The following is an 18,358-nucleotide window of genomic DNA, read 5'->3' on the forward strand; positions in this document are numbered from 1 at the left end:
TTTAAACAACTAGAGATGACTTTGTCTTGGAAAAATGGTGGATTTTCCAGGAGAGCACCTGGAATGGGATTTCCAGCCTGAATCTTCTTTCTGCACTGAAAACTCTCCTCTCCTTTACTTTGTCTTTCAGAACAGATATATATAGCGGGGAGAATTTCAGATGCTTATAGCTGGCTGACCACGGTACCAATCCATTCATAATGGCTACTTTCTGCTGAACTTGATCCAGTATGTCAATATCCTCCTTGTAATGGAGAGCCCACAACTGGGCACAGTACTCCAGATGCAGTTTCATGAGGAGTAGAGCAAAAGGATCACTTCCCTGTACCTGGTGGCTACATTACTACAAGCATAGGATGCAGTTTGCTTTCTTGATGGTAAGAGCAGACTGTTTAGTCATGTATGGCTTCTTGTCCATTAGAACTCCCCGTATCCCTTTCTGTGAAGCTGCTTCCTAGGCAGGTAACCCCCTTTTGCATGGGGTTATTTCATCACACATGCAAGACCTTGCACTTGCTCTTGTTGAATGTCATGAGGTTGCTGTCAATTTGTCCCTCTGAATAACAGCCCTGCCCACTAACGTATTGACCGCTCCCCCAGTTTGGTGTCATCTACAAATTTGCCGAGACTGCACTTTGTCCTGTTATTCAGGCCATTAATGAAGACATCTAAACACTACTGGTTGAGTGGCTGTACTAGCCACTGGCTGAGAGCTGACATCACTGGTTACAATTCTTAGAGCCTAGCAGTTCGGCCAATTTTCCACCCATTTTATTGTCCACTTATCCAGCACATGTCGCACCAATATGGTGTCAAGAAGCCTATGGGAGACTGTGTTAGAGGCCTTGACAAAATCAGGGTAGACAACTACTGCTCATAGTGTGTTTTGGGGTGACAGAGGCCATCTATTCAACTATGTTTACTTCACTCAAAAGCATTTATTGACTGTGGTTTTCATCAGCCATGTTCATAAATGTAGTGAAGAAATGCTGGTTCAGCCGTGGTAAAACAAGTACTTTTAACATGTTAGAACTGTAAAAATTCCTTTAAAGAAAATGTAAGTGGTTTTGGGTGAGAGTATCTTACCTTATTCAAACTGTTTAACTTTCTGTCATAAAAATGAAAGATTAAGTTGATGCAGGAAAAATTCTTACTGAGATAAAAAGTTGTGTGTATGGGGATACTTTCACCGTGTCTAAAAATCTCTTTAGAAGCTTGATAGGAAGCATTTTTTAGTCTCTATAGTATAGAAAAATGTTCCTTCAGAGTAGTAAGAAAATGCCTCATGAGCATTGAAGCTACCCCTATGTAACTGAGAATAAAATTTGGCAGATGACTTTGTATTTCTTGTTGAGTTAGTTCAGAAAAAATCTCTTAATTGTGGAAAATGCAGCAACAGCTTGCTAAATACAATCAAACTTATAATGCTCATTCACAAAGTGTGCCATGTTGATGCTGGAACCGAGTGTGACTGACTGACAGCAACTCTCTCTAGTCTTTCATGAGTCCCAGCATCACCTGTATAATACAGGTGGAGTATTCAACAGATGCAAATTCTTATGTGAGAGGCATATTTGTGACTGAAGGGAATTCTCAGGAAGGTGGTAATCCCGGAGCATGAACAGCTTTTTGTAATAATTTCTAGAGGGTTTTCCGATGTTTTTATTCTTCACGGAAAATGCCTGCAGAGTTGAATAGTGAATCATAACCATTCTCTGAGGTTTCTGAGTCATCTTAACGAATTGTGGCTTCAATTCCAATAGCAAGAGCTTTGTTATCAACTTTAATGGGCCTGCATGCCTCCTACAGAAGAGTCCCTTAAATTTAATAGTACTATAATAAAATGAAATAAATCATTCTCAAATCAGTTCTTCTATTTGGATGGTAATTTCTATAGATCCCTATTAAATTCTCAACAACGTTTCAATGATGGAGGTTTATCTCATCTTTCAATAACATCAGACATAAAAGATCTCAGGGTGTTTCTAATGAATAATGCTGTCTCTCTCCTAGTTCCAGAAGTCAGAGAAGTATAGCAGAAAAGCATGTAATTAGTTTGGGCGCAGCACCATTCTACTGCTGCCGTACGGCTTTTGGCAATAGAGTTAATGTGTCTTTTTTTGGTGCTGCATTGAACTGTGTAGACAATCCAGGTCATACAGAACTAGGTGAGGCATTTCTAGGATGACATCAGACTGTGCAACATAGGAATATCCTTAGACTTTACCAGTAGCTGTTCTTATGGAATCCTATTAGACAGCTAGGCGGATGCTATACTAATGTCAATTCTCAAATACTGTTGCTTTAATTGGATTAATTCTGAATTGCCAGTCTGTTTAATTAGCCCTACAGAAGTTATTTAGGAAGGTGTGGACTGGGGCTTGGGGGAGGAATATCTGGAGCACAGCATGTCTGGAAACGTGTCTATAAAAATCCATGTATAAAGTCTCTTACTATGTGGTCTAATTAAGGTTTGGATACAGGACATACATTACTTACAAAACAAACAGGTTAGTTTCTGTTTGCTGCACTTTATTTTTATAACCTGATTACCAACTGAAGCAGTTTGTTAATTTAGTCTTAGTTTAGTTACACAGCAGAAAGCAGTGCTTGTCACTGGTTTAGATCAGCCCTACTCAAGGCACTCTTTGGAAATAAACAAAACTGAATTGAGTTGTATCAAATGACTGCTTTTTCAAATTGTTAATTTGCTTTTTCTTGTTGGTAGAAGGCTAGATTATAAACACATCAATGATATCATGTTTTTGCCTAAGGGAAGTTAGCATATGCCAATGTTTGAAAAGGGAAAATAATTTTTAAAACATGGAGAACTGAAAAGCAGAAGCCGTATGGTGAAACTATCACAAGAATATTTTGAGTTGCATCTGCATTTTTAAAATAAAGTGTGGTTTAACTCTAGTGACGGCACATCTGAGAATGGGAGAATGGTGGCACCATGTTAGTGCAGTAGTGGTGTATGTTTCAGCGTGAGCTTGCCATAACTACCATTTGTATTCAGTTACAACAGAGCAAACGTGAAGCAACTCTGAAGTCATGCTACTACCAGCACTAACAAGCAGAGTCTTTACCATGTGGCATGAAGATTTTAAAACCTTTTAACATGGTTGCTCTCTTTTAGGTCTTGTCACTAGGATGTTTTGTAGGAATGGCCGTAACATATATATATATATATATATATATTTTCCAGAACGTGGGTGGTAAACCCTGGAACAGGGCCCTGAGTGGTTGTGGAACACCCTTCCTGGAGAGACTCAAAACTTACCTGGACAAGGCCCTAAGCAATCTGATTTAACTTTGAATTTAGTTATGCTTTGAGCAACTTGTTGCTCTTCAGGTCCCTTTCTGACTGAAATTGTACATGGCCAGCCTACCAGGCATTAAGATGAGTTCTCTTAGTATGTCTGATAAGAAAACACAGTTCAGGTGGTGATCGCAGTCAAACACAAATACAAGTGGCAGTCTCTGGAGCTATTGTGGTGTTGCAGTGCTAGTTCAGTAATCTTTAAGGGTCATAAGGTGATAGTGGCCATACCATCCTGCCTTGGCCTCACAAATGAGTAACCAGCTGCTTGTATTGAAGGTAAACTCTCTGGTGTTTGTCTAGTGTACAGAGTGTAAATAGCATCTCAAATACCATGAAATGTCAATATTAATGTCTGATGGTATTGCAGAAATTCATTTTAAGTCACACAAGTCTAAATCTAATACACTGATTTGTTTATATTCTTCAACACTGAGGAATAGGTTATGCCTGAGACATTCTCTAGACTTGTGAGATCTTTGCTTTATCTCCTATGTGAACTTTACTGCACTGTCGTTACCTGCTAGAGAAAAGTCTAAAATATCTCTAGGTATCAGATACTACTTCTGCTTCAGGGAACAGGAGGAAAAAAAAAAAAAAAAAGGTAGCTAAACCTATCTGTAACAAACGTCGGAAATAACTGGGATCAGCAGGTGATACGTTACTGGGTGAGAAAAAATTTATAGTCAAGGAAAAAATCCTGGTGAGATTTACTTAGGATTACTGAAAATGACAAGATACAGGGTTCTGCTGGATTTTTTTTCACTATGGTAAATGCTACCTCTGGTTAAAAAGATTGTCTATTTGGCCCTAGATCAAAAACTTGAGCTTTCCTTGCCAAAGTTGTAAAATTCATAGAAAAAGAAGAAAAAAATCAAGAAAAAAACATGCATGTTTATTCTATTGGCCTGTCTTTCCCCACCCTTCCATCTTCTCACACAATTCTTCCGCAGAGGTCTGTTCTTAAGAGCAGGAAAACAGTTTTACATCAATCAGGTTTTAAAATCCAAATAAATGAAATTTTCCTGAGTCTTTTCCAGCAGTCACTATGCCCCTTTTCTTGTTGTGCTAGAGAAATTACTGGAAAGCTTAGTAAGAGTGAATTAATTCCATGACCACCTGGTGTCCTGAAAGGGGGCTGTGGAAGATAAGTGTGACTTGCATTCTGGCTGACATTGATGTTGGCATTTGGAATTGCTCAAGAGGAATTTCATGGAGCCATGCTGATTTATATGAAAGGCCCTGAACTCCATATACATATATCTTGTTTCTACTGTTTTATAGCTAATTTTTATTTTACTGCTGACTGGTAACCGAAGCGTTGACTTCCTTTCATCTTTTTCTTGCCAAAGTCAAAGAGCGGTGCTGCAGGTCACGGATATGCACGCCTCCATGTTGTGAACCAAACCTCTAAGACCACAGCAGGGGTGCGTGAGGTTTCTAATGAAGATGCAGCATGGCATGATGGGCTCTTTGCTCAGAGTCTGCCTGTCTGACAGGGTGCTGAATGGCAGAGCAGGCAGAACAGCTGTGGGTGGTACCAAGCCTGTGGGTCACAGGGAGAGGCTGCAGCACTCAGCTGAGAGTGGGTGCTGTGGGGCTGGTAATGCTCACCTTGGATGCCCAAGTTTCACAGATGCTGTGGGAGGCTTCCCAGGTGTGTTGATCCTCTTCTCTTTCACTCTGGTTTAAAGCTATCTTAACTCTCTTGGCTGCTACCGAGCTATCCCGCCTCCAAGAGAAGTGGCTGGAGAATTGGGACCCTTCTGCCTACAGCATTTTCAGCCCTATTTTCTCTTGTTTTTCCAGCCTTCTGCTTAACCCTCCCTGCCAAAAGCACTCTTTGGCGACTAGCAAACTAATTGGCCAGAGGGGATGTCATCAAAAATTCATCTCGAGTAATTAGACATTGAGCTATCATTATCCTTGAGGTTCAGATCATTTTTGTTTTCATTATCTGTCTAGTTCCCTGTGGTAGATATTTCTGATAATTTCTTGACACTGAAGGGGTCATGAGTCCCGGCGTTCTCTCAGACATGCTTCTCTTACTCGTCCTTGCTTAGCTAGCAGGGATGGAGGAAAAGCTATATTAGTCATACTGCGTATTCATGATTTTGCCTCTTAAATAGGGCATCTTGTGTAAGGAACAGAGTTCTCACAATGTTTTGCTAGGTAGCTGGCAAATTCAGTGCCGCATAGTTTGTGAAGGAGCACTTCTGTTTTTCAAATGTTTTCAGATAAATGTCATCCCAAACTGCTGTTGGTGGCTTTGAGAAATCACATTTGCATTTTATGTAATTCTAATTATATAGTAATTAAATTCTGATACAAAGTGAGATTAATATTAGAATTGGTCCTTGAAATTCTGTTACTCCATGTAAACCAGCACTTTTTCTGTTATGAGTCTTTACATGTGAAAAGAATGTAACTAGATTTCTGTCAGTGGAGCCTTATCAGTTTTAAATTGTCTAATCAGTAAATTTCTAGTAAAAAATAGGTTATTTTGGGTTGAAAATTAATATGCCTTTGTCTATGATGTGAAGAAAAGCTCTAGGATTTTTTTTGTTTGTTTTTAAGCTGCTGTTCTATGTGTTACAGAAATAAGTAATTCAGAGTATGTGAGCCTGCCAAAACATCGAATTTCTATTTTTTTTTTTTTTTTTTAAATCCTAATGTTTGGGAAATTATTTTCATCCTTAATGGAAATCTAGACATAACAGAAATATTTCCACAAATATATTACTATAATTTCTTCTTGGATCGACTGAAGTAGGTCCACTGTTTTGATTTTGACTTATTTTGTATTAGATCCCATTTTCTTTAAAGAAAAGCCATTCTGAAAGGAAAGCTGAAAATACTTTGGATCGTTGAAAGAAACTTCAGAATCAATATGCTCTTTTAGCAAATACAGATGCTGTGAAAAGTGTGTACTTTAATTGAAGGGTTTTTCATTCTAAGTATTTTCTATAATGTACTACACATGCTATATCCTGGAAGTGTAGTGTTGCAGGACTGTATTTATGTATTCAAAATTTTAAAATATTTTGAATATATTTTAAAAAGATATTCATTTTAACATCTGCATGTTCAGCCCTTTATAAGACACAGAAAATTATATAATCTGTCTTTATAAACTTAGAATAAACAGTAAAAATATATATATATATATATATATATATATTAGCCTTGATTGTAGTAATTGAAATGCTTCATGGCTTTTCTCTCTGGCTATTGATTGCTTCCTGCTAAGAGGAACTATGATGGCATTCTTGATTTAGGTGTGGAAATCACTTGCAGAGGACTAGATGTAGAGGTCTTGTCTGTCCTGTACCTCTTATAAATTCAAGATTATATTTAATACACAATGGTATATAAATAAGTCATGATCCAATTTCACCCTTGTCATGAATAGCTCACAGCTTTAATTACTAAAAGTCTGTATGACAGCTTATAACAAAGTATGGACTGAAGCAAAGTTAAGTAAACAAAACCTTGCAATGGCTCTAGAATCCCTCAAGCTAATGGTTTTTAATCAATCACGGTTTTGTTTCTTGGGTAGTGATGTGCAATTCAGCTTTACACAAACATTTCCATGAACAGAGCTGGTAGGTAGGATAGGTAGGATAGGCATTAAAAACAAACCCAGCTTAGTGTTAGACGTCTCAAGTTATCCCCCCCCTTTAGCTAATCTATGTTGAGCTTAGTACTGGGTTCTCTGCTGGTACCCTTGGGTGCTTCTGATTTCAGCAGAGCTCTGCTTATGTGCACCAGCTGGAAGTGTGGCTGAGGAAGCTGGTAGCTTGCTAAAGACATCTTTATTAAGCTTTCTTATCTTCCCATTGTCTGGCTTTTACTTTTGAGTTATGAAAAATGAAACCATATTCTCTCTAGGCACCGAGACTTTCCAGTGGTTTTATTTCACTCTTTTCAAGGAAATCTCACTTGTTTTCTTAAACCTGCATGCTCTCATTAAGTGCTGCTTTGGCACATCTCATACTGGTAGCAAGTATCCTCTTCCATGCACCAAAGCTGGAGGGAAAGGTGTGTGACAGTCACTTTATTTTTCTCTTTGGCTAAGGAAGCAGAGTTCCCTTTCTACTGTCAACTGGAATCTAGCTGTAATTTCATCCTACTGTATTTGCAGGTTGGCTGACAATTTAAAAAGTCAAGTTTCTCCATCAGTATCAGAATATACGTTTGAAAGCCAACTCAAATTATCTAATGACATGAAAATATTTCAAGGAGCTACAATGAATAAGAGTGAACCAGTGTGAAGATTGTATATTTTCATTCAAATTCTGATACCAGGATAGAATTAATAATAATCATAACACAATAAGTATCGAATAAGTAACATCTCTTATTTTTAAATGTGGTATCTGCTTTGTATCTCACAAGTGAGCAATGTCGTTAGAGTGAAACAGTGTTGAAGAATTCATGGGCACATTCAGTGGCATGTTCATGGATATGTTCAGTGTTAAACAACATGGTAGAAGGACATTGAGACCTTCATCTTTCTTTGATAAGATGTTAATTTGAAAAATAATTTATCAGATCAGAAAAGCTGGTAATATCGGCAGATCAGCATAACTCAGTCATGTCAATCTGACATTTGATCATAAGTACTTTTGGTGAGATAGAAAGTCAAAGTGAAGGACAACACAACTTTCATATGCAGTGTTCCAAACTCAAAAAGAAAGTATTTTTAAAATATCTACTGCTCCTATTTCAAGTACCAGTCGTACAGTTGGATCCTTATAAAAGGAATTTTGTATGTGCTTCAATCGATTTCCCAGTAACAGATATTTGACTTGTGTATCTGTTAGTTCAGGAACATATAGCAAGCAAGATGTTCATTAAAAAAATATTTTCATGACATCACTGTAAAGAATATTGTATCTAAGCTGTTGGGCTGACTGCAAAACTTTACTAATTCATTATCTCAGTGAACTGCAATGTAATTCTTTTGAAGGAATACTTGTCTGTGAATGCCTCATCATCACTAGTTAAATTTACATGTCTGGTATTGACACACGGTGATTGATATATGACCGAACCCTTTCACATAGTCATTTCAATATCATTTTCTTACATTAGATTCAGATTTCCTAACCTGGTGTACTCTCAGCAGAATGCTAGACAATCATCCTTGTAAGGGTATTTTCTATGTGAAATATACATCATATTGGTTTTTCTATTCCTACTTAAATCCTGAGGGACATGAATCAGATCCAGGCCAAGTACTTGTACAGTGGAATAGATTAGACAGAAGTTAATATATTGGTCAAAGTAGTCAGGTTCTATTAATTTTGCCTAATCAGTGGCTGACTTATGACTTCTGGCTTTTGGTTGGCTTGCAGAATAGGTGAAGCAAGCTGGTACTTGCCCACAGTATTTACTGTAGCCCTACTTTCATTAGCATACATCACTTCAGGAAAATTCAGTATCATTTCTTACTTCATAGGGATTTCTACTGAAAATGTTGTATTTTCTCAGAAAACATGAATGCCTACCCTTAAGCTAGGGTCCACTTCATATATGCTGCATCCATATGCATTTATAATGAGCTCATTTATTAATAGACCTTGAATATAAAAAGAGTATCTAGATTATTTTATAAACTGTAAATAAAATGTATGGGTATCTTTTGGTGAGATCAATCCATTAGCTAACATCTTGTTTCATTGACAACGACTTGATCGGCTTTTAAAACAGTTTATATGCACAAACCTCAAGAGATTGTGAATAGCACCCACACAGTCTAAAAGCCCTGTGTGAGGTTTTTGCTTCCAATTGAGAAAAACGGTCTTTTTTTTCCCCTCGTATCTGTTTCAGACAACAAGGGCAGAGATGTATTCATATCCTTTTCAACTTTAAAAGGATATTATCACAGAATCACAGAATTGTAGGGGTTGGAAGGGACCTTGAAAGATGATCGGGTCCAAGCCCCCTGCCAATGCAGGTTCCTGAGAGCAGGCTGCCCAGGTAGGCGTCCAGACAGGCCTTGAATATCTCCAGAGAAGGAGACCCCACAACCTCCCTGGGCAGCCTGTCCCAGTGCTCCGTCACCCTCACCGTGAAGAAGTTCTTTGGCATGTTGGTGCGGAACTCGCTGTGCTCCATTTTGTGGCCATTGCCCCTTGTCCTGTCCCACAAACCACTGAAAAGAAGTTGGCCATTATTTTTATTATTTTTTATTTAGGTGAATGTATTTGTATACAATGCCTTTGAAAATAGGAATGCTAAGAAAGAATGAAGAATTTTAGAAATTCTGGTGCTTGTGTAGTTACCACCCCCAAGTCTCCCTCCAAATTTCAAAATCACTTATAGCATCACCACATTTTTAAACATTCAACTGTTTAAAGCAAAGTGGGTGGGTGTTTCCTTTGGTCATTTCTCCAGCCCTGTTGGGTCTATATGTATATTACCTTTGTGGCATATAAGATCCATCATTGCTTTCTGGTGTCCCAGGAAAATCACAGACGCCCTTATGACTGACTACAAAGTTAAATGCTTAAGCAGTCTGCCCAGCTGACCTAGTCTTCCCAAGACCCCTAAGTAGCTTGTTTTGGGTGGACTGTTAAACAGCAAAAGCAGGAAATAGCGTGGAAAGAGTAAGTGCTTGTCTTTCTACCAGGACATGGAGCGGTTGAGATGAAATACAAAGTAACTGCCTGTGAAATGTTTCTAAATATTCTGGTGAATCATCTCCAGCAGGAAAATACATGGTACTTGATTGGATAGAAAAAGTTGTTTATTACCAGTGAAGTGAGTCAGGATAAAGCAGGAGAAATGTCTGAACAATTAGATTTGCTTCAGTGTTCCAATTACCTAATGTGTTTGTTTTCAAAATGCAGAGAAATGTGTAAGGAATCAGTTATCTGTAACTTCCAGTGATGGCAAGGTATAGGGCAGGATGGGCTTCAAATATTCTCATCAGGACACTTTCTGAAGGCTATTGGGAAACCACAATCTAGCAAGGTTTGTGAAGATTAATAGCTCAGCTGGAAGCACGCACACGCAAAATGTAGTAGCATAAAAAGATGAAATTTGGAATGGATTTTTTCCTCTTTAAAAAGAGGAATAACGTGGCCTTTGCAGTAGAGCTAAAATGCATCCCTGGTCATTGCTTGACCATCTGGTATGGGGTAGTAACACACAGATCAGCTTTTCTAAACGCTGATGTTGAAACCAAAGGAGTAATTTTTCAAGGATTAGGCCACTGACACCAGACTTTACCATGTCAGCAGAAGTGAGCAGTGTTTATTATGAGGAACAATTCTAGTCTAGATAAATCATTTAAGATGTACTGCATCATTCTTGATAAAGAATTATTTTTATTACGTTAGTTATTTTATGTTTATGCCTACCTTAGGAATTGTATTCTTCTAAATAAAAATTCCCAGGGCCTTTATCACAGTTGCCATTTTTATCAATATGAATATAGTCATGTTTTATTTTCTTGGCTTATACTATGGTTTTCTGCTGTTCCCTCCTCCTTTCTCTGTTTTTTAGGTGCAGCCTGCTGCTTCTCTGCAATTAGCAAGCACTTCCCCCTTGTTTCAGCCATATGGTCTGGAGACACGGGGAAGTAGTAGCTTTCTCTGTGACCATTGTGGAATCGGGGAAGACAGTAACCATGACTGTCAATTAACCATAATTAAGAAGAGGTGGAAGATTGTTATTTCTCTGTTTTCCTTAGTGATACTGGGGGGACAGATAAACTACCACCAAGCTCCCTTCTTTCAGGGAGACTTAACTATCTGAACCCACAGAAATGAGAACTCAGTCAGCTTGGTCCTGCCATGAAAATATACATATTTCCTCAAAAAAAAAAAAAAAGGGGGGGGGGGGGGGGCTGAGGAAATCCAGTAAGCAGACTGGATGGGAACAGGGTTAAGATGTGAGAGAAAGTAAGCAGCAGGCTTAAAATATTATTTGGAATGTAGCTATATTGAAACCTTAGCCTTGGCACTTCAAAGCTATTTCTAAAAGTCAGGGGCTGGTGTTATATTTATGGTAATAAATATTGGCAACTTCTTTTACCTAATGCAGGTGAAAATCAAAATCATTTGAGCATGGTGGGGATGTTATGAATGAAACAAATTATATTGTGGCTGTAATTATAACACCTTTGACTTCAGCCTTTTGGCTCCATATCATTTAGTGAATTTAAAGTCTCTTTATTGCTCTTTATCAAGACATGCTTGTCCAGAGCTAGATCACACTAATTTTCCAGACTTTGGTCCACAGTTGCTTGTTTGCAGTACAGCAATCCTAAAGTCTCTTTCTGCTCTTTTAGTGTCTTGGCATTGGAATATGTCCTCAAAGATACGATTCCCTAAAACACCGTATTCCCTGTGTACAGTATTTAAGTATCTTTTGCATATTTTTAAGATAAAATGAGATTGGCAAGAAATTCTTTCTTCCTCCTAGTTCTAACTTTTGTGTATGTGTGTGTGTGTGTGTGTGTTTTGGATGAGTAATTTGATAAATAGCTTATAAGACTGAGAAAGGAGATCACTTCTACAACTGTGGGCAATTTTTTCTCTTATAATAGGTTGGCCTGGATATGAAATGAGTCAGAGACTAGAAATTAATAAATGGGAAACTTGAAAATAAAAGTCATATCCAATTATCGAGATAAACAATTGGGGTTCATTTTTATTTTTATTACTGCACCTCTCAAATTACCACTGGATAAGGCTTCTTATAAATTGTTATTCAAAAATAAAAGAATGAATCTGAATAAAGTGTTAAAATTTTATGTTCTTTAAAGCAGCATGTGAGATCTATTTGTGGGGAGAGAAAGTGGTGGTTATTTTTTTGTCCAGTGCAATGATAAATGCAAATTCTATTTTTAAAGAAGGCTGGAGTAATTCCTTTTCACTATAATAGCAGTGTTTCCAATTTAGTATCTTCCCTCAGTTTACAATTTGCTACTTACAAGGTGTAGTTAAGAGCACTGTTGTTTCCATTCTTCCTGCCTTTCCTTCCATTAAACCTGCCTATTACAAAGGACTCCTGCTAGTATAAACAGAATTCAGAAATGCAAACTTTTTCCAAATGTGCTTGTATCTCCTTTATAGCCCAGTGTCACAAAATGCAGAGACTGCCCTGCAATGAGCTGTTGTAGGTCTCTGTAGAAAGTGAAGTTGCTCAGCACTCAGGATGGCGCTGAGATCTCTGTTGCAGTTCGCAGCTAACAGCCAATGTAGATGTAAGCAGTGCAAGTGCTTTGAAAGTACCTACTCCATTGCAGTACAGCAGAGCTGTTTCTTTTGGATGGCGATGAGTATTTGACTTGGCCCTGGAAGTCTTAACTCATCGCTTCTTTGGATATCAGGTTATTATGAGGAGAAAACATACCCTGCAGAGCAGGCAACTACAACAGTGGGATAGCTTAGTGTGATCCTTTGGCCTACAGGCAAGGCAATGGGTTTAATTGAAGTGATCAAATATGTGGTCTGTGTTGATTTTTTTAACTGATTAAAATCTAATGGGATATATGAATACAAAATATTGTCAATTGTATCAGAAATTAATAATCCCAGACTGAGCTGTCTTCAAATAGCTAGTTCTAAATAAACTAGCAGATTTTTCAGGTTGACATCATATCATTCTAGATTTGAAATGGATATCAAGGACACTTTCAAAAAGTCTATTGCATTAGTAGCTGTGCAAGATAGATCTAGGCAGATGCATTATTATCTGAGCTGTCAGTTTTACTATACAATTTGCATGTCAAGTGTCAACCTGATGGGCTATCTCGTTAAATGCCTGCAAAACTGTACTGCTACTTGGTGCAAAAAGTTTCTTGTTTGACAGTTTAGATGTAGAGACTTCTAGCTTGTTCCTTTTCCTTTTAAACTCAGTACCTGGGAACTTCTTAAGACATGAAAATGTTCCTCTTACACTAACAGATGGACTCTGGTAGTTAGCAGCTGAACTGCGGTGATAATACTGCACCAGTCAGAACATGGATCACGGGAGGGAGTGCAATCGTACTAAATATCCCTTCAGATGAACCCCTTGCTCTTATTAGGGAGATTCTCTGGTAGCATCCATTGACTTTAATGAGATTTATTCTTTTTTTTTTTTTTTTTCCGTCAGCTTCAATAGTTGCTCTGGGCCCTAAAAGGAGATGAATGTGGTTTTTAAGACGTTTTACTTAGCAAGGGATTGTTATTTAACTTTTAAATCATCAAATATGTCTATGGGCATTTTCTCAGGGAAGCTTCTAGCTAAATTCTCCTACTGTTGTATAGAAGAAAAATGGCTCTCATCATGCTGAATGTGGCAAATCCTAAGAGGAGGTTACATATATCTCTCCATTGGTCAAAGTTGCAGGTATATTAGTAATATTTCTCTATTATTTAGGTCATATTACCAACAATGTGAAAGATAACTCTTTGTCCTAGATCAAAAGACAATGACTATACTTTGTATTTTTTTTGTGTCACGGGGTGTTGCTCTGTCAGACTGCAGCCTGAAATACTGCATTAACACAATGTTTCTCTCTTTAATCTGAAGGTGATGTCAAGTATTCAGTTTTGAATATCATCTCTTTTACCTAAATATTTCTGCTGTGATGGGCTAAAAGAGGTTAAAAAAAAAAGGAAAAAAAAAAAAAAAGGAACGCATAGTTTAAAGTTTTGTATGCATTCTTAGGCTTTTTTTTTTTTATTTCTTTGACCGATGTTTTAAAATATCAAATAGATGGCTAGAGGAGTTTTATTATTTTATTCAGGAATTTATATCAGATTTCTGCTTCACACGTCAACATGTAGATTTGTACGTGGTTTTAGATCTTTTAATGGTACCTTTGTTAACATATCTTCTGAATGGGATTGCTTTTTTCATACATCCACTTGAAACCCACATATGTTTTCTAAACTAAAAAGATTAATTATTACTACCAAACATTACTATTAGCAGGGATAAATGGGGAAGGTGTAGTTCATGTCCTTTTGGAAAGGGAGGAAGGATTTTGTTTTGGTTTTGTTTTGTTTTTAAATAACAATGGCAAATTCAGTTCCCTGCTGTCAGAGAATTCTATTAAGAGTAAATCAGAAAACAAATGGAAGAGACAGAAAAGAAGGCAAAAGGAGAAAGAAAGAAAAAAAGGAAGGAGAAAAGAAAAAAAAAGAAAAAAAAGGAAAAACGTTCTAGGCACTGAAAGTAGAACTTGACATCTAAATCTTAAGTCCCACTAGTAAGTTTAATTCTTCCTATTCTCCATGCATGCCTCCAATGATTCCATTCACTGAAATACTTCAGGCTCGTACAGTTTCTGCTTCTGTGTATGACTATGGCTGCCTTGCTCTTGCCAGAGGTTAGCATCTTGGAAACCTGTACTTCAGGCAGATCAGGATTTTGTTTCCATTCTAAGCATTTCTCCAACTGTCCTCTAGGGAGCTTGTGCTTGCAACACACAACAAATACTCCGGAATTGGGAACCATACAAAAGATGGTGATGGTGATCTTTTCCATACAAAGATATTGTAAGAGCATGAGTTAGATGTAACTAGTAGGTATTTCACCTGCTATATGTAAAGTAGAAACTGTTTTCAGACTAAGAATCAGAAATCATTTTTTTTTTTTTTTTTTTTACAAGACTAGGTGAGTGCCCATGTGCACTCAGGTGCAGAAGCAACACTCACTTTCCTGCTCTCTTTTTCTTGACTTTACAATGCAAAGTGGCATGACTTTAGAAAGGATTGTGGGGACAGAACACCGCATCATAACCTGGTTTGCTCATCTCCAAAGGAAAAGGAGATATGGAGTGAAGCTCTTCCGGGAGGACAGAACTGGAATGGAGTCTGTAATGTTCAGGTGAGTGCTGTGACCTCTAAAGCTCTGTGACCTCTTGGTGCTATTCTAATACTGACGGTAATGGGCTGTGTGCTAGATGATTGTGTGATAGGAATTCTGATTGCGGTTATACCTAAAGAAAATTTATACCCACAAGCAGAGACTAGTGGGACTGTGGGACTGTTTTAGCTTTAGTTTACTGTACACCAAGTCGGGCACAGACTAGTCCTCTACGGAGGAAAGGGCAAAGCATCAGCCATTATAATACTTTGGTGTCTCCATCTGCCAGCTGGTGTTATGAACTATAAGAGATGATGGCACATCCTTAATATTCTTTGACAGTACAATATTTTTACTTAGGCTGTCTATTCCAGAATGATGCTTCTCTGATAGAATGGCCAGTCAATCTCACAGTGTGATAGAAAACAGATGTAAGATTAGGATGCAAAGTAGTTTTCCAGATACTTGGTCTCAGCATGCTGTACAACCCAGCCCTAGAGTTAACCAGCCAAGTGCTGACACATGTCTTATAGCAAAATATCACTCACAGCCACAGTTCAAAGGCCTTGCTACCCTCCAGGGCAATTAATACAGCATCACATTCAATGGTGCTTGAACCAAATCCATCGAATTCTCAGGGGAGGAGTAACAAAGCAATCTCAAAGCTCAGACATGAGCAGCATGCTGCTGCAGCTAAAGTTTCAGTCCTGAAGAATGCAATCCTCCCTTAATGCTTGTGTGACAATGCATTATAAAGAGTTGATTCTTCTGTCCTTGAAATTTGTGACAATACTCTTATTAACTTTACTAAAAAAAAGTTCAAACTCCAGATGTGGATCTCCACTTTCCAAACTATTTGTCCCAAGGGTAGCTCTAAATGGCTTTCCCTAAGTATTTGGAGGTGGGCTTTTGAGTTAGAATTTTAAACACGGTTTAGAATAAATAAACAAAAGATTCATACTGCACCTTTTTTTTTTTTTTTTTTTTTTTTTTTTTTTTAATGAAGTTGTATGTATACATTCTACATTTGCATTGGTAATGCTAACAGCTAACCATAGCAGCTTTTGCTATTTCAGGTAAGTACCTGAAGTGATGACATTTCATTTTAGAAATTGTGGCCAGGTTTGAATAATAATGCTTGCATTATGCAGCATTTATTCAACTAATAGTGCCATTGAAAGTATTGAGGCGTCTCATAGTATAATTTAGTACTTGGTGTGAACATGATTTGATAGTCACCTTATACCTGGGACGTCTGAAATTAACTATGCCTATTATGTAATTGTGTCATGCTATAGAGTGCAGGGAATAACAACAAGTGGCTCTTAATTCCTGATTTCATTTCAGCAGTTCCCACTTCGATTTCTATTTATTAGTGTATGAATGCTGTGCTCCCACTGTTCCTTCTATTGTGGTTATGATAGTTCAGAAAGAAATAAGAGTTATGTGTAGATGTGCTCTACACTCTGCTGAATATAACCTGAATATTGAATTGAATATTTTTATTCAGGCAGTCCTTGGGAATTCCCAGACTGGTCATAACCAATGGAAAACAATATGTAACCCAAGTTCCATTGTAATTAACAGTAGCATATGAAAATGAACAAAAAAAAGAATGACATTTTAGTGCTTTTACTATTTAAGAAAATTAATATTTTAGCGATAGGTTCATGCTCTATATTTTGTCTTTAAGGAGTGCAATTCTTATGAAGGCATGTCTGCATCCTATCCTAAAATAAGTGCTTATGGCAGTGCTTATGGCATTACCAATCTGCATGCCTGCATTTATTTATTTATTTAAATGGATAAATCATTTATAGATGAGAAAGATGGCATAGACATAGACGGCTTTTTCAGACCTCTTACAGCACAGATAATAGGATTTCAGAAACCAAATTCAAAAATATGTATGACATATTTAGCTTTGGCAGTAAAGGAATGAGGGTGATATGAAGTAATAACTAAAGAGAGATTTTGGGGATTTTTTTGGAAGTTAATTATGTTCTTGAATACACACTGGTATTAGGAAGATCTTTCTCCCTGTATTTGCAGATTATATGGTCCTTCAAATCTAGGAGTATTGCATATAAATCATTTAAGTATTGTAAAGTGTCTTTTCTGATAAGCATAGCCAAGGTTGCTGGATAAAATCATTTTAAATAAACTGTGTGTGTGTGTGTATATATATATGTGTATATATATATATATATATATATATATTTACCCAAAGCGTGCTTGATGAGTTCTAGGGGGATATTTTCTGCTATTTTCTCTTTTTAAAGACACCAGCTTGTCAAAAAGATATTGACGCTTGTCAAAATTTAGTTATGATAGAAAAATTGTAAAAAAATATATGAAGATGCGAGGAAAAGAAACAATGCAAACTTGCTTGGGATTGTTATTAAAAAATTGATTTCAGCTGACTTTTTACTTCAAATTTAGAAATTGTACAAAGTGAGGAAAAAAGTGGAAATGCAGAGGAAAATGTTGAAATAGATGGCTTAGTATTTTGAAACTTTGCTATAAATTCAATAAAGGAATTTTCTTATTTTCTTATTTCAAAAAGGAATGATATTTGAGATTTTTAAAAAAATCAATTTTAAAACAAGAAAACAGAATATTCCTGAGCTGTTTTGGTTCTCCTGTGTTTGGGCTGTTGCTACCTTATCTCCTTAGCTTAACAGTGACAGAAATAGCATTTGTCTTATGTAAGGGGAGGTGAACTTTATATATTCTGCATCTCTTTCATCAAAAAAACTACTTCACTTTAACATGGCCTTTTTTTTTTTTTTTTTTTTTTTGCTTGTTTTTGGTAAGTATATAGAGAGAATACTTTACAAGCTAAGCAGTGCCTGAACAATTTTTTTTCTTTCATATACTGTACTTCCTCCAGATCAGAGTGGGAGCATAGTGGAGAAGCAGTCTGGGGGAATTTGGGAAGGTACTGGTTGCCATCTGTAGTGCATCTTTTCTATAAATGAGTATTCTGAGCATTTGTTGTGCTGTTAGTTAAGCAACGTCAGCTATGCCCGATCACTTTAAAACAATACTTTGAGGATCTGTAGTCAAGTGCTTATTAATTTTTCACTCTCAGAAGTCAAACATAAAGCAATGCAAAAAGAATTTTTTATAATGACTAATGTAAATCAAATAGCTGATTTGTTAGAAACTGTTTGGTGGAAGTCTTTTTTTTTTTTTTTTTTTTTTTTTTTTTTTTTTTTT

At 37.0% G+C, this 18,358-nt stretch overlaps 1 long non-coding RNA gene across 3 annotated transcripts in view; it reads left to right on the forward strand.

Moving 5' to 3' along the window:
- Positions 1-15,030: 15,030 nt before the first annotated feature.
- The window catches only part of LOC118171745, a 47,365-nt gene continuing 44,037 nt past the window's right edge, over positions 15,031-18,358 (forward strand). For all 3 annotated transcript variants that reach the window (XR_004753360.1, XR_004753359.1, XR_004753361.1), the window contains exon 1: positions 15,031-15,157. This is a non-coding gene — a long non-coding RNA (uncharacterized LOC118171745). The remainder of the gene's footprint in view (positions 15,158-18,358) is intronic.

This window comes from Oxyura jamaicensis, chromosome 9 (assembly GCF_011077185.1).
Source record: "Oxyura jamaicensis isolate SHBP4307 breed ruddy duck chromosome 9, BPBGC_Ojam_1.0, whole genome shotgun sequence".
In the NCBI taxonomy this organism is placed as follows: Eukaryota; Metazoa; Chordata; class Aves; order Anseriformes; family Anatidae; genus Oxyura; species Oxyura jamaicensis.